Source organism: Centropristis striata, chromosome 12 (assembly GCF_030273125.1).
Source record: "Centropristis striata isolate RG_2023a ecotype Rhode Island chromosome 12, C.striata_1.0, whole genome shotgun sequence".
Lineage (NCBI taxonomy): Eukaryota > Metazoa > Chordata > Actinopteri > Perciformes > Serranidae > Centropristis > Centropristis striata.
In genome coordinates this window covers 17304031-17320718 of record NC_081528.1, presented here as the reverse complement: position 1 = coordinate 17320718, position 16688 = coordinate 17304031, and the positions used below count along the sequence as shown (strand labels likewise).

General features: G+C 37.5%; 1 long non-coding RNA gene and 1 pseudogene across 1 annotated transcript; one reads left to right on the top strand and one right to left on the bottom strand.

The window, feature by feature from the left end:
• Positions 1-11103: 11103 nt before the first annotated feature.
• On the top strand, positions 11104-12591 carry LOC131981389 (uncharacterized; annotated as a pseudogene).
• A 24-nt stretch (positions 12592-12615) lies between these two features.
• On the bottom strand, positions 12616-14398 carry LOC131982321 (uncharacterized). Its single transcript, XR_009395380.1, has 3 exons — positions 14318-14398; positions 14142-14240; positions 12616-13533 (listed from the first exon to the last, which is right to left on the bottom strand). It is a non-coding gene; the product is annotated as an uncharacterized LOC131982321 (long non-coding RNA).
• Between the last annotated feature and the right edge of the window lie 2290 nt (positions 14399-16688).

Below are 16688 nucleotides of genomic sequence, written 5' to 3'. Positions count from 1 at the left end.
GAAACAAGTGAGGATCCTTTCTGATCCAATTTTCGGAAATATTGAATCACCTGTACCACAGAATGTAACTGCTTCAAAACCCTGTAACAAATTCAAAATGCAACCAAAGTCATTCAGAGGGAAAGGAAGTAGTTTTGCCACTACAGTAATGCCTGTCAACTCATCTGAAGAAAATGCTCACACAAGCAATGAAAAGAGACAGAACATCTTGTATTGTTCTTGCTGTACACATGCTCACCTCTTGGAGAAATGCTAACAGTTCCAACGTAAGAAACAGAGAAAAGATCCGGTTCCTAAAGGAAAAAGGAATATGCTTTGGGTGTTTAAAGGCTGGACACATAAGCCGTGACTGTGAGAAACGCTTGGTCTGTGAGGTTTGTGAACAAAACCATCCCACTGCACTTCATATTTCAAAGACCAATGTTGAGTGGCAACGCACATGGGAGCCACCTGAAGAAAATCCATCAACTTCTTCCCAGGTATGTGGACGCACAGGGGCCGGTAATGACCGTTGCATTCTCTCCATTGTCCCAGTGCAGGTCAAATCTACAAAAGGAAATTAAATCATTCAGACTTATGCATTCTTGGATCCTGGGAGTACAGCCACATTTTGCTCTGAACACCTTATGCAGCGATTGAACATTACAGGAAAGAGAACACATTTTCTTTTGAAAACGATGGGACAGGAAAAGATTGTTCCCACTTTTGCCGTGTCTGGAATGGAGGTTGCAGCTCTTGCAGGAAAAAGTTTTTACCCTTTGCCTGAAGTTCTCACACAGAAGGAGATGCCAGTCAATTCAGACAACATTGTCACTGCTGCTGATTTGGAAAGGTGGCCTTATTTGTCCAAGGTTCACATCTTTTCCATAAAGGCCAATGTCGACCTACTGATAGGAACCAACGCTCCCAGGTTACTGGAACCATGGGAAGTGGTGAACAGTTGTGGAAACGGTCCATACGCTATAAGAACAGTGTTGGGCTGGATTATAAATGGGCCTTTAAATGGAAAATGCAGTAATGAAATGTCTGTTATGACCGCTAAATGACCGCTATACGTTACGCTGCGGTGCGCGGCGCTCGTTATGCTTCGCGCAGATGTATGTATAAGAGATAGTATGATTGAAGCATGATATGTTAAATAAATGGAATTGTTTTGCATATAAACTACAAATCAACTGGACTCTTATTCATCATTTAAGGCAAAGTCAAAGCGTGTCAATTATTTTTCCTGTTGAAATGCCTCAGTGGCTTAAAGCATTGGCTTAGCTTCTACAAATAGATTTTAGAGTTTATCACGGGATCTCGCGGTCTCCTGTATGGTCAGGATTATCGCGTGATCTCGCGTGTATACGACCGGCTTGCTAAGCTGACGTGAGGCTGCTGTAACGCGCCCGGTGTGAATTGACGCCGGGCAGAAGACGCAGCAAAACCGCGATGGAGCCGTGCCGCTGCTGTAACGCGCCCGGTGGAAATCCCCAGTAAGGCTACAAGAAGTTATTTCTTCCTGCAGCCGGCGGATTATCTCAACCATGGGGGACAGAACCCAATGTATATCTTTAAGAGTTTTGAGTGATGCTGTTGTAGCCATTTCATAGTGTCTCTGAGCTGATCTCTAAGGTACTCTGTATTTTGGACCAAAAACTCCTTTGTATTCCGGTATCCATGTTCCTGACTGTCATTAATGTCATGTCTGATTTCCATCAGAGGTTGATTTAACTATGGTATATGTTCCTTTTCAATTTTCATGTTTAACCATTACTTCTAGTTTGTGAACTGAATGTTGCAATTCTTCCAAGGGACAGGAGGTTACAACTGAGCAGTTAGAGAGTCACCATCACATAAATAAATATCAATTAGAGCCATTGTGTTTGAGCGATCCTTTCATTCCAGGGGTCTGAAGAATTCAATATGTTCTTGTGGCTACCACCACGGGGAGCCTGTTGTCCAGGGCAGCTATTCTCAAACCTGGGGTCCCGACCCCAATTGGGGACGCGAGATGATTTCTGGGGGTCGCCAAATCATTTTGGAAGTCAGCTCTGTCTCCACTGTGTTAAAGTGTTCGTGTGTTTTAGTCCTTTTGGTAATTTTGTGGTTTTTTTGGCATTTTGTGTCTTTTTTTGGGGCAATTTTGTGTCTTTTCTGGTCATTTTGTGTCTTTTTTTTGGGTAATTTTGTGTCCTTTTTTTTTGGTAATTTTGTGTCCTTTTTTTGGGGCAATTTTGTGTCTTTTCTGGTCATTTTGTGTCTTTTTTTTTGTCATTTTACGTCTTTTTTTGTCATTTTGTGTCTTTTTGTGGTCATTTTTTGGTCATTTTGTAGTCAATTTGAGTCCCTTTTTGCTTAATTTTATGTAATTTTTTGGTCATTTTATGTCTTTTTTTATGTCTTTTTTTTATCATTTTGTGTCATTTTGAGGTCAATTTGATTCTTTTTTGGGTAATTTTGTGACAAATCCCAAAGTAGCAAGTTATTACTTTCCAAGGAGTCTCTGGCTTGAAGCTGACTGTTATACACTCAGGAGGTCAGAATGGACCTTTAAACTTATAGCAAAGGACTTAGATTAGAACTAACAATAAAATATAAAAAAAATATATGAATGCACAGACAGAGAGATGTTTTAGTTGTTCTCTGCATCATTATTTGTCCAAAATTTGACACATCAACTGAGTTTGTATGATCTGAACTGTGAGATTCTGTTCAGTGAGGGGGGGTCACAGACAACATGCATGTTAAATTTGGGGTCGCGACTCAAAAAGGTTGAGAACTACTGGTCCAGGGTATGGTAAATTACACAGCTATCTTTTTTTGTCGAGTATTTAAAGAAGAAAGTCAATGAATGCCAGATTCCTATTGGCTTAACAAGGGAGAGTTGACTGGGGTGTGGATTTTGAACATTAAAATATAGACTCAAATAAAGCAGACAATTTTTATGGCAGATTGCCACACAACATGGGCTACTGCAAGCAAAAGTGGCCCAAATCTGTTTTTTGTTTTTTTTGCTTATATGTATCTGTTTTTGTTTTGTTTTGTACAGTATGCAGCACAGATCAGATGGAATCTAATTTTTTTTCAAATCAGAACCGGGTCTCTTTGTGATCCTAAATCGGACATAGATCTGATGTTTTCCAATGCGACCTCAGGCTGAACAGTCATGTCGCATTTCACAGTGGTCACAATTCAGGACTGTAAGTTCACACGCAGTCTGATATGAACCACATTTATAAAACAATGTGAACACGGCTGTGAACGGCTGGCAGCTCAATCTTAAACAGTACAAGTTAACACTGGCGTGAGACAACAGAAAATCTAAAGGCACGAATAACGAATAAAATATATATAATAAAAATCAGGTGTGAAAACGGTCTTCCTGTGCACTATGAGAGAGACATTGTGTCCTTTGAAAACTGATTAAATAGCTGTGTTCTATTCAGTCTGTTGACAATAAAATATGTTTGACAGCTTACAGTTGTCTGTTTTTTGTGTCCGTTTTGCATTAATTGACAGGGTTGTTTAGCCACTTACCATTCAGGGTCCTTTTTTTTGAGAATTGGTTGTTGTGGGCAGTGGATATTAAGGGGGAGATAGCAGGTCAACAATAAATGCTACATAAGAGTGGTGACATCATCTGAAAGCTGTGAACCTGAAGATTAATTTGAGATGCAGCTCAGCACTGTGTGTCAAGTTGTTCTGGTCAAAAATATTTAATAAATATAACTTAATTAATTATTTATTAATTGAAACCTATTTGGGTGTATAAAGGGTAATAACATTAGTGGACTCTTTCTAAAGTCCATTCCCATGTTCAACTATGTCCCATAAGTTGTTGCAGCAATTTTTGGGTTGATACCATTTGTCACACATATTTGGTGCTGAATAATGCAATTTTATTCATACAGAAATTGGATAAAAATGGTCAAAAGACCCTCCAGAATATAACATCAATATATCAAGACCTTTGGAACAACATTGAAGAATCCATGCTGTGATTTGGGTTCAAAAACTTTGGTCATTTTGGAGATTTCTGTATTTTCAGCAAATGGAGGACGAGCATCTCTGTTCTTCAAACTGCTGAGAAACCCCCTTATTGTCAATATACCTTAAATATAAAGCTGGGTCTGGTTTGTGGTTGTAAAGTTTCATGAGGCTGTGATTATCCTAGAGGTCACAGCAGCTCATTTTATATACTGAGGTCCAGACTCAAGAAATGCCCTCACTGCAACGAACTGGCTACTACTGATGACTAACATCATCCCACATGAAGAAAACTGGACTCATTTAATCCACAAGAGTCTCAGCTTTCCAGTGATACCCAGTTCATGTGATTCAAAGCCTGTTTAGGGACCTCAGGATGCACAAATATTCAAATACAGTAGGTGGAAATGGCAAGTATGTACTACATGAGAAAAATGTGGTTTAAACTGCATGTTATCAGCTTAGGCATGTGTGTAAAGAGGAGACTTGGAACCCAGAGAGCCTATTTTCATTGAGATAGTCAGAGGTCACATGACCACTTTGAAAATCACCAAAATAGCCTAACTCTGCAGCGTTGACAACTTCCCGACATGATATCCTGACATGCTGGGGGTCTATAGATTCCTTAGATCTTCTAGTTTCATATGATACCAGTATATTCCTAAAATTGAGGAACGCCCTCCAGAAGAAAAAAATGTCGGAACTTGCAAGGTTGTATTGTATTGTAAGACATCTTTTTGATGCAACAATTTGATCTTTTTTATATAAGTGCAAGGGAAGGCTGAAATAAAAAAAAAGAGTAATAGACTGAGGAAAAATAAATGAATGACCCTCCCTGCTCTCTCAAAAACCTTCACACTAGCCTTCCTATTATCTCCCCTCGCTGCCGCCCATCAATCGCTCCTGAAGTCCATTTATAAGATAAGAGGAATGTTTACTGTACACTGGGTTCCAGTATAACCTAGAATTGAAACTGAACTCTGATCAACAAATATTTGATTCAGTTTGAATAAACCTCATTCTCTATTTGTGATAGATCACTATGAACTGATGGAACCATATGTGGTTTTATAGAGACATCAATAAAATCTAGAAGGGGACTGTCAGATTTAACAGACAAGGAAAGATAATTATTTGTAGCATTTTCTAGAAGCTCCTACTAAAACTGACACAAAAATAAGTCTGAATGGGTCAGCCTCCACAGCATGAAATGTTCCTATATGTGGACACTGAGAGGAAAAACTGGGCTTTCAGTTCTTCTCATTTAGCAACCAAACCACTTAGTGTCTTAAACTAGTAATCATCTGTGGTAGGTAATATAGTAAATATAACAGGCACGAAGGTAAAAAAAAAGAGAAAAAAAACATTCTCAACCAAAACTCCCATTGTGTAATATATAGACGTCTAAAGATATTACAACTACATGAATATTTACAGTCCAAATCAACACTGAGGCAGTACAATTGTTTTGAACTGATCTGTACCAGCAGATGACAGCAGAGTAAAGAGAAATACAGAGAAGACTATTTGTTTAATTTTCTGTCAACAAAACAGACCTCCACATTGGAAGGCCAGAAATATTTTTAAAAATCAACATGGGGGTTAAAATTTTGCACATACAAATTTAGCCTAGCCATAGAATAACAAAATTACTGAAAGCACAACAAATCCCTTCAAGTCATTATATTTGTGTAATTTATCACAGCTGGCACTATGGGAATTTATCCGCACATATTTTAGATTCAATATGAGTGTTAACTATTTTACATTCAGGGCTGTGGAGGAAATCAATACAGCCTTTGATGCATGAAAGCTGCGTTTCAATGGATGAGGCGGGCTCCTCTGATTTTTCACCCTGTTGCTGCAATAAGTTTGAACTTTGACCTTGATTGACTGTCAACGCACAACTAATAAGATGACATCTGTCCACGATGTAACCTGACTCATGATGATTAAAAAGGTAATTCTCTGTAAATAACTTTCCCGCCTTCTCCTCTAAAGGAGGATAGTTTCAGTTTTCTTTTCTGTTAAACTGAAACTCATAAATTGACAAAGCGGGCTCCTGAATATTAGCACATTTCAATGTGTAATTTTGTTTCCCAGGAGCAACTAACCAAATATTATTTGATCAAAACTAAAAATGACACCAAACAGGAAAATGTATGTTTTTTAATTAAAAGAATTACATTTTTTGTGTGGTGATAATATTCCAATTAAAAGGTTTGGTGAACATTTTAGGTACCACAGGTGTAAAAGCAGATGTTGGTCTTTGAAAATGCAATGCAGTATTGAAAATAATTGATATTCAGGTTAAACTTTATTCTAGCCAGAGTACGGAAGCGTATTGCATTCACTTGAAAAGAAGAAAAAAAATCAGTTTTTTCTGAGTAATTTATTTTTTGGTTTGTTTTTCGGGGTAATTATTCTGTTTTTCGAGTTAATGCCCCCCCCCCCCGTTTTTCAGGGTAATTTTCCCCCCCTGTTTTTCTGAGTAATTTTTTCCTGTTTTTCGGGGTATTTTTTTTTTCTGAACGATCGAGATACTTCGAAATTCCACGAGAACATCCAACCTGCAAGTGACTCCCGTGGATGTATGGTGACTCCTGCCCCGCACATACATGCCCCATCTTCAACTTTCTACCGTACCGGGTCAATTAAGGTAAGGCATGTAATTAGTTACACACAGGGTATGATACTCTTGTTATGTTTTAGACTTTATCCTTCTATTGTAAGCCTATTGCTCATTGTAGCAGGTAAGGAATAGACGAACATGTCTATGGACATGATTTCAGTTGTCAGGTAAGCTAACAGTTTTGTTTCCATCATGCTGGATATTGCTGCTCATCAAAAATGAATCGCCTTTCTTTCATTATATAATTGGCACAAGTAGAACGAGCCATTTGTCATAACATTAGGTTATATGCTAATAGTATACACTAACACTGTAGAGACATAACATGAGAATATTAACAGTTGTTTAATATGGGGCACGTAAACATATAAACAAACAGAACGTTGCCAGTAGACTAGTCACTGTATTGACACCATTCACGGACCATGACGGGTGTTTTGAGTTGCTGAGGTTGCTGTGGTTTGCTCATGGCTCCCTCTCCTTTGCTATTTCCTATGTATTTAATACATGCGTGCATACCTGAAACTGCATGCATGAAACATCCCTGCACATAATTATTTGAATAGGCCCATATGTTGAATAAAACAATTTAAAATTTAAAACGTTTTTGCACCTGCTTACTGGTACAACGAGGTACTCATACCCTATGTTGCAAATCCCCAATCTGGATTTTATTGACTATTTGAATAGTAATTATAATAATAATAATAATAAAAGCCCACTCTGAGCTGTTGAGTACACAAATCAGTGGTGATTTGAGTGAGCCTATTCAAATGTTTAATGACAGGTCAACTTTCAAATGATTATACATATAGACAGAGTGTTTATAGGTCAACAGTCAAGACATGAAACATCCATTTTAAACAAAATTATTTTATGCTTCCATATAATTCGACAATATCATGATACAATCGGCCTTGGCAGTTTTAAACATGTTAATTGTTGGTGCAACACATTTTTATATAGATTCTGCCTTTTTCCTAAATTTTTGCAGTGCCAGTAATGGCTACAGCCTCAACCCCTGGCCTCCCACAAGATGATGGTCTGTGGATATTTCTTCGCAACAGAGGTGTTCCTGAGGAGAGTATTCAGAAAATGAAGCAGGATCATGCAAGTCACAGCTTCAAAAGCTGTTTTTGTACTGTCTCATACTGTCCATTGTGTTATCATCTGCATTAGGCATTTATAATTGGTTATCCTGGAATTTAGCACAGAAGTAACTAGTCTTGGAGATAATATAGTTTAAGCTTTGTCATGTCTAATGTATACTTTTTGTTTTTATTGCAGATTGACAGCTCGGTAATTGGAGACATAGATGATGCCACTATGGCTTCTTACATTCCAGCCTATGGTGACAGGATTGCCACAAGGCGTTTCTGTATGGAAAAACAGAGAAGAGGTGGAGATGATACAAAAATACTGTCCTGAGAATATGTGACTAGCTCAGGGGCTGTGTGATAAGCACAGATTGATTTTTTTATTTTGGATATTTTCTTTCTATCATACCAAGAAACATTTAACAATTTACTTTGATTTAAGACACTTTTGTTATCAGTCTAGGATAAGAATGTTTGGACATTAAAAATACTTTTGTTATATTTTAACTGTTAAATCATAATAGAATTTGAATCTCTACCTCATGTCAGATGTTAATACTGACAGTGTTTGTGAATCTGCTTGTTACAAGGTACTTTGAGGTGTTTTTTTTACAAATAGAATCACAGCTTGCTGCCTTGTTTTGTACAACTGTCTTCAAACAGATTGTGTCTTTACTGTCATGTAGTTCAGGAGTCCTGCTGTGAGACATGATATGTTTCCATCCACAATCATAAAATTGGACATGTTCCTTTTGTTATGGGATGTTTGAGATGCATGTCCTAATAAAAGATAATCATATGCTTCATTTGCTGAAAATTTATTGACAACTGCATTTGAACATAAATCTATAAAGTGATATTTCATTCAAATACATAATAATAGTTTATCTGATCTGTTTATATTTTAAAGAGATGACATGATAATCACCAACTAATTTTAGATACACACATATTCACCAAATTTTGTTACATGTTATTGTTTGGCTGCAAATGACCTATAGTAACTTCATGAGAGAAACAAAAAAAACAGGAAGGTATATTTCCTAAATGCTACATTAAACAATAATTAAATATCAAAAGAGAAAAGGGTTTCACTGCTCAGTATTAACAGGTATTGTGTAAGAGCTACATTTGAAATTCAGCATACACACCATTAAGGACAAGATATTATAACCTGTTTGATTTATAATTGATAATGACTCCTTTTTGTAGACTGCTCTTTAACAATGCACCCAAGATTTTCCATTTTTTCACATGTAACGCGATATTTCATATGCAGCTACTGGACTGCCAGCACTTATTATGATGTGTAATTTTTCCATAATGAATAGAAAGAGGATATTCAAAGCACAAATGGGAGATGTCCATTAGTAAAGAGTTGACAGTTAGAAATTCATGGTCCATAAGATTTTCTTCCCTTATGTGGAGGCTTACATCCAGTCATTTGATCCAGTAGAGCAGGTTGTGATCATTAAATTTGAGCTCGTATGTTAGCACGTAAGAACATGTAAAGCTCAATGGCTTCCTCTGGATAGGTGGGTGGATGAAGACTGTTTTCTGCCATGGCAAGGCAGGAAATGTCAAACACTGTATCGTCACAGGGATACGGTCCTCTCTGACGGCATTCCTCTCTGCAGGCTTCTATCTTTTGTTGGGATACCTCTTTCAGGTACTCTCTGGCACCAAAAAGTTGGGGTAGGGTGTACATCATCACTGGGCGCCCACCTGGAGACACAGCATTTCTGCATGGGCAAATTCTGTGAGTGTTCCAGAGGTGAACAACTTCCTGCAGTTCTCTCTAAAGATAAAAATAGAAAGTGAGAAAATCAGTTCACACATGATCATTAAACTAGTAATGTAGTTCAGCTCCAACTTAAACATCTGCAATAATAAACTGTATTATGCAATTAAAAAAATCAAAACACTCACAGGGAACATTTTATTGCATTTTATACTTTTCATAATTTAAGTACTTTGAATATATACTGCTGATAATACTGTCCTTTTACTTTACTAAGGTTTTGAATATAGCCTACATGGAGTGAGCTCTTTTTCACTAATATCAGTAGGCCTATGATATTAGTACCACACTAAAACTAACCCACTACACAGGGTGGTACTACTGCTTTTTGTGAAGTAAAACATCTGAATACTTTAACCACTAAGCTAAACAGATGTATTATTCTGACATAATATAGAACTATGGGGAAAAAAAACAACATAAACATATTGCAGTTCTTACCTCTATTATTTCAAGACATGTGAACTGAATGAGACTTTTGTCCAGGAAGTCACCAGAAAAGGAATCTGAGTCTTTTAAATCTTGGAACAGGTTCATCCAGAACTGTGCGTGTTGCCTCCTTAAAAAGCCCCACCAGTTCTCTATTCTTTGGTTGTGATTGCTCGATCCATCCAGATAACATCTGTGCGAGAAGTTGTCCAGATGATCGTGTCTCAAGAACATCTGCGTTTGTTCAATGTAACAGTTCTCGGTTCCGAGGTCCGAACGAATTCGGGCAGCAGTTCCATTCCTTGATGACACCTCATCAATGAAGTATTGCACGATTATCCTGGGATCACTATTTGTAGAGTAGGCATGTAGCCATATCACCATTCATGAAAACCCATCTATTGCACCACTGATGCAGATCCCGTACGGTTTGAGTTTATCATAGGAGTCTACATGCCACAAAAAGTTTGGGCCTGGATTCTGGTAAATACGCCGCCGAAGGCGATTCCGGCGCCTCAGCTGCACACCGTGCGGATCCAATATTTTCAGCAGTCTCCTGATCGTCTCTTGAGTCACCACGTAGCCAGCCTGAATGCATTTCAAATGCATCATCTTTATATCCATGGAGCATGCCATATATGTCCAGCTGATCCTGGAGAAACATTGCTATGTCCAGGAGATCTGAATGGGCTTTCCTTCTAAACAATCGCAAAGTCTTCAGGTGCCTGCGTAAAGTCGACAAACTAATAGTAAAACCATCTATATGACTTAAAGACAGGACTATCTCCCAGTGTCTTAAACCCAGATCAAAGTAAAACTTGATTAAACTAAACAAGCCGTCCATGTTTGCTTCCATTCGAAGTATCTGGTGGGGGGGGGGATTACCACGAAAAACAGAAAAATAATTACTCAGAAAAACAGGAAAAAAAATACTCAGAAAATCAGGAAAAAATTAGTCAGAAAAAACAGGAAAAAGAAATACACAGAAAAACAGAAATAATTACCCCGAAAAACAAACCAAAAAATAAATTACTCAGAAAAACCGGATTTTTAAATTTTTTTTCAAGTGAATGCAATACGCTTCCGTACCAGAGGACTGAAACTGCTGTATTTCTTTTTACACCACACACCACAGTGATGAATCATGCATTTATCATGATGTGAAATGTCAAAACCAAACTGTTTGTGATGTCATGTGCGCAGAGTTCGTGAGAATCATTTCCACTTTGGTGATAAACTGAAAAGCCGACATGACGGCCCATAAGCTTATTTTACACTATCTCCTCCCATTTGATAGTCACATTCAGACGTATCATCCAGCAGTAGAATCTGAACAAACTACCGTCTCGAGTGGATTTACCAGAAAATGCTGATTGTAATTTATGTTGCTCTCATGTTCACAATTGGACGTAAGTATGCAGACAAAATTTGGTGTTAACATGTTGCATTAAATTTTTTTTTTCAGGTTGCTCAGACGACCAGAAAATTGTGACAAAGACCGTTTTTGTTGGAGAAGATGTGACTCTAACATGTAACCGCAACTCTGCATGGTCAGGAAATTTATTTTGGATCAGAGTTGTTGCTGGAATCTTCCCTGACATTTTAGGAGTGACTTATACATTTGATAATGGTCTTGTTGTGAGTACAACTCCTCGCATTACAGCAAAAAAAGAGCCTGGAACCTTTGTTCTACATATTACCAAAACAGAGCTGAGCGATGCAGCATTTTACTACTGTGAACTGTTGGTTGAACTACAGACAACATTTCTGAATAAAACCATCCTGAAAGTTAAAGGTAAACGAAGCAATATTCAGCATTTGCTTTGCAACATCAGTGTTGAACAATGTGCTATTGTCTCATATTCAATACTATAATGTGTCTTTGGCGAACAAACTATCTTTTTAGGAAAATTTTGGCTTGATTTATGATTTTAAAGTACTTCTGCTGACCACAAATTCTTCTAATGCAGTCTATATAATTGAATTACATAAATATCCTCATTATTGTAGAACCAGAACCTGATATTACTGCCGTCACTCAAGACTTTCTATCTGATCCAGTCCGTCCAGGAGACTCAGTGACTCTACAGTGTTCAGTCTTCTCTGACTCTGAGCACAGAACCTGTCCAGGAGGACACAGTGTGTTCTGGTTCAGAGCCAGATCAGATGAAACTCATCCCAGAATCATTAACGCTCATTGAAACAGTGATGAGAAATGTGAAAGGAGTCCTGATGCAGGATTTCCACAAAAATGTATTTACAACTTCTCAAAGAGCGTCAGCTCCTCTGATGCTGGGACTTATTACTGTGCTGTAGCCACATGTGGAGAGATATTACTTGGAAATGGAACAAAATTGGACATTGAAGGTAACCATCATTTTGTATATTTAATCCATTAGAAGCCGAGCTAAATCCTTAAAGATCAGCTTTTAAATTTAAAAATTACACCTTGTGAACTTTTTATATTTGTGATTTTCTTAATATTTCAGCCTCCACCAGTTCATTTGGAGATTGTCAGAGGGCCAATACAATTCTGTGGCTGTTGTGTGTGGCTATAAGTTTGATAGTTATAGCCTTACTGTTTTACACCATCAAGACAAACAAGTGCAATAATTTAAATGGTAATAAAACGTCACTTTATCACACTTTTATTGAGTTAATTATACACAATACGCTTTGGTGCGGTCTTTCTTGATCAATCCATCTTTCATTTTCAAAATAATTTGAAATCCTGTCCTTTCTTACTGTCTTACTTGTCATGTTGTAATCCAGCTGCTGGTCTGCAAACAAATGCTGCAACAACCACTGATGATCAACAAAGTCAGCAAGTGAGCCATTTTCAATATAAGATGTTAACTTAACATTTATGTTGATATCTCTCATTTAATAAAGTTTTTCCATTTATTTCTACAGATAGATGAAAACTCTTTGGTTTATGCTGTGCCAAACTTTATCAGAGGGAAACCTGGCAGAAGTTTAAGGAGAGATGCAAATTCAGTTGAGGGAGAGAGCATCTACGCTGATGTCAGGGTTTTGGGATAGGAACAGCAATAAATACACACCGAAGGTGATAATTGATGTTTGTTTCATGCTTGTGTAACCCACTTATAGTGAATACACTGAATGGCTAGGTTCGTAAAGAGCTCATGTACCATAGACCTGAACAGCCAAACAATGAACAACACCAACCACGAAACAATTTGCAAAGTAAACTCTTTTAGTGAGTACTGTATCACAATAGTTTACAACATTTATATGAACAATGGTATGGAAAATAACAAACAAAATAAAATGGCGCCTTTAAAATAAAGAGTCTTGTGTTTCTTAGTACCGTTACTGTTTTACTGTGTTCCTTTCAAATGTTCCTCTAATAGGGTGATCAGAGTCACACGCTAACTCTTTTGGGTGTGTAGCAATCCTGCCAACCAGGCTGGCCCTACCACCACTTGTAGTTAGTGACGAAGAGTCAATCCCGCTTCCTTAGGATCTTTGGGAGGCTCGCCATCTATGAATCACCAAATGATCCCGAATCCTTCATCCAAGGCTCTGGATCCTCTCCAAAAGAATGGATATGAAGACTAGGGGTCTCCAAAAGACCTGACCTGTTTAATTTGATAAACAGGACCTTTAAGTAAACAATCTAATTGTTGTACAACAATAACACTAAAGTATAATGAGAATGTCACCTTTAACATTCTGGCCTTTCATTACACTAAAGCTCAATCATTTCAAATCTAGAAATCAAGTGTCCTTTCATGAACCATTGGGTTATAATTCAAACAAATACATATCAGAAATTGTGATTTAACTCATGAACAAAGTATATTCATTCATTTATCATCATAATATGAGTTTCTATAATAAGGATCACAAAATTAACCTCTAACTCATAACTGAAAGAAGACAATTCCTTCACATTACAATTTGTATAACAAAATGATAAACTCATTCCCCTTTAACATATATTGACACAATTGGCTGATCAACATGTACTTTGTGCTGCCTGCAGTCATGTGTACTAACATAAACATAATGCTAATCAGCTAATAAATGCGCAGTTTAGTGTATTAAGTGCACAGGTTAAGTGTTCACAGACCAACAAACTTAATGCAACAGTTCACCACAGTATATCTCCATATAGCTAACCCGTTCAGCATATGAGTAGCAGCAGCAGCTAACAGTCATCAGAAACACCGAAAATATCTCTCACCGATGCGCTTCGTTCCAGTGCTGAGCGCCGTCGGGGACTCTCAGCTCTCACAAGATGACAGACGGTTCGTCTGTGTAACCACTTGAGCACAGTGCTAAACTGTAAACAAAGAAACTAGTTGGAGCTACCATCAACTTAAATGATTTGCGGTAGTTTTACTACAATCAATATCTTACCGCTCTTGTTTAGCGGATTGCTGCCTTCTCGCTGTCGCGGCCGGGGTCAAAAGGAAGTAAAAAGCACTACGTACAGACTTGCTTCCTTCACCATAGGCGGAACATGCACGCTAATTGGTTGCTAAAAGGCTACCTGCCTTCCGTTAGGTTAGATGCGGTGAACCTGGGTGCTGCATTCAAGTGCAGTAGGAATGTGTTGCTTTCAAGTGCAACTCAGAAATATGTTGCAACTCAGAGAAATATTAAAGATATTTTAACACATGAACAGTAACACAATAAAACAACAATTTCATTCTAGGGTTAAACTTATGGTTTAGTTAACCAAGTTTTACACCTGGGTTACACTTGTATGGTGCACCATGTGGCACATATTTAGCATCATATGTCAATTCATATGGCAAATGTTTTCAGCCACTGCTTATATTTTGACTAGATCTCTATCTTTTGACTTTTTTAAATTTCTGACATATTTTAGGCCCACTGATGGGCTTTTTTACAATGTAAGTGTCTTTCCTATACTACATGTCTTTTTATTTAAAGAAAGTTTAAGCTCTTATGTGGAAAATGTATATTCAAGCTTGTTTGTGTCACAAATCTCAAAATGACAAATAACTGATAAATGTGATTAAAGACCCAATTCTAGTGATTTACTTGAATATTTCCATTTCATTGTACTGTACTTAATACCTCCACTTCACTACATTTCATAGGCAAATATTCTCCAACACAAAGTATAATTCAACTAAAATTTGCTCCACCTTTGCCCACTGCAATATTTTGTTAAAACACATTTTACTGTTGTTTTAAAGCATAAAACATATCATCAGTGTAAACATACAACCATGCATACATAGATTAGATCCAGGAGATACATTCTGAATAAAAAATACGTTTGCACTTTTGCCTAAATACAGTTTTGAATGTATTGTACCTAGTATTTCTACACCCTGATATTGCTGCTTTTACTGAGGAAAAAGAACTGCGTACTTTGTCCGCCACTGCAGAAGTCACTACAATTTCTAAAATAGCCACAGGGGCTTTCACACCAAATCAGTTTCATGTGGTTCAATTAAACGCTGATGTATCGAGTGAGCTCTTATATGTACATACACCATAACATAGTTCAGTTGATACTGCCTTAAGAAATGAATCATTTTTTTATTCTATTGTTTATTTCTATCCAGTCCCTTAATGGCAGGATAACATTAGTCCTGATACCTAAACCACAGAAAAGGTCCTCACCCTCACCTGCTACTTTTATGGTTTAGGGTTAAGTTTTAGGCTACTAAAACTTGGTCAAAGTTGGGTAAAGTTCATGGTTATGTTGAAAAAAACATTGATTCTTGGGAGGAAACAGGACAGAAAAAATAAACTCTCCTTTAAAAATCACTCTGTGGCCACCCATAGACCCCAATAATCACTAAGTTATCTGCTATAAGTACAACATGGTACTTTCACCTGTCATGATTTGCAAAACCACAAGAGGGCACTTGTCAGAAATTAGTAACCCTTACAGAGAAGGTAAAACATTGCTTGTGTCCTGTGGGGGTCCAGTTTATTTAGGCTGCTTAGAAAGTCGTCGTATAACTCTGTTGCAGAAAAAACAAAACCACTACAGTCAGACATTCTGAATAGAAAAGTGTCAGTCCGCTTCAGAGAGAAATCTAATGCAGGTTTTGTGGAAAATGGTTCAACCACAGGATCATGAGGCAGTTGGTGTGTGACCTTTTGGCACAGAAACTTAACAAACCGGACTGATGTAATTTGTCTGTTGCTTGTGGTTGCTTAAGATGGCTACATTTGGTGACATGATGGTAATACTAAGTGTGAGTGCTTCCTCCAATTTTCAGAAAGTGAAAATGCTTTCAAACAAAGTTTTGTTTTTTCAGGCGTGTTCTTCTTTCTATGTACAACCACTTCCTAGCTTAACTTCTAGTTGAAAATAATGAAGTGGAAGTGCTGGTGGACCTTTGTAACATGTTATAAAAACTAACTTTAGAGGGGAAATCGCCTTTAATAGCTTAGTTTTATACAAACGTATACTGCAGTTTGGCATTTTCCTCTTCTATTCAAACAGACCACAAAACCCCAAAAGTCTGTGACAGGAAATGTACTTTTGAAACCTCTCGTCTATGACAGTCTGACCAATCACCATCATCTTATATCATCACCTTTTGCTCCCCGACAAACCAGCAAAGGTCCGAGCAAGAGACAACATCAGGATGATCCTTTTATGCATTACACTGCTTCTTCTTTATCGTGGATGTAAGTGCTATCTTGTTCTGGCTAAAAAGTGTGTTTTATGTTTTTGCAGCATAAAAAAAGGTTACAAAGTCAAACCAACTTTATATTTTTAGCTGTAGGTTCATAA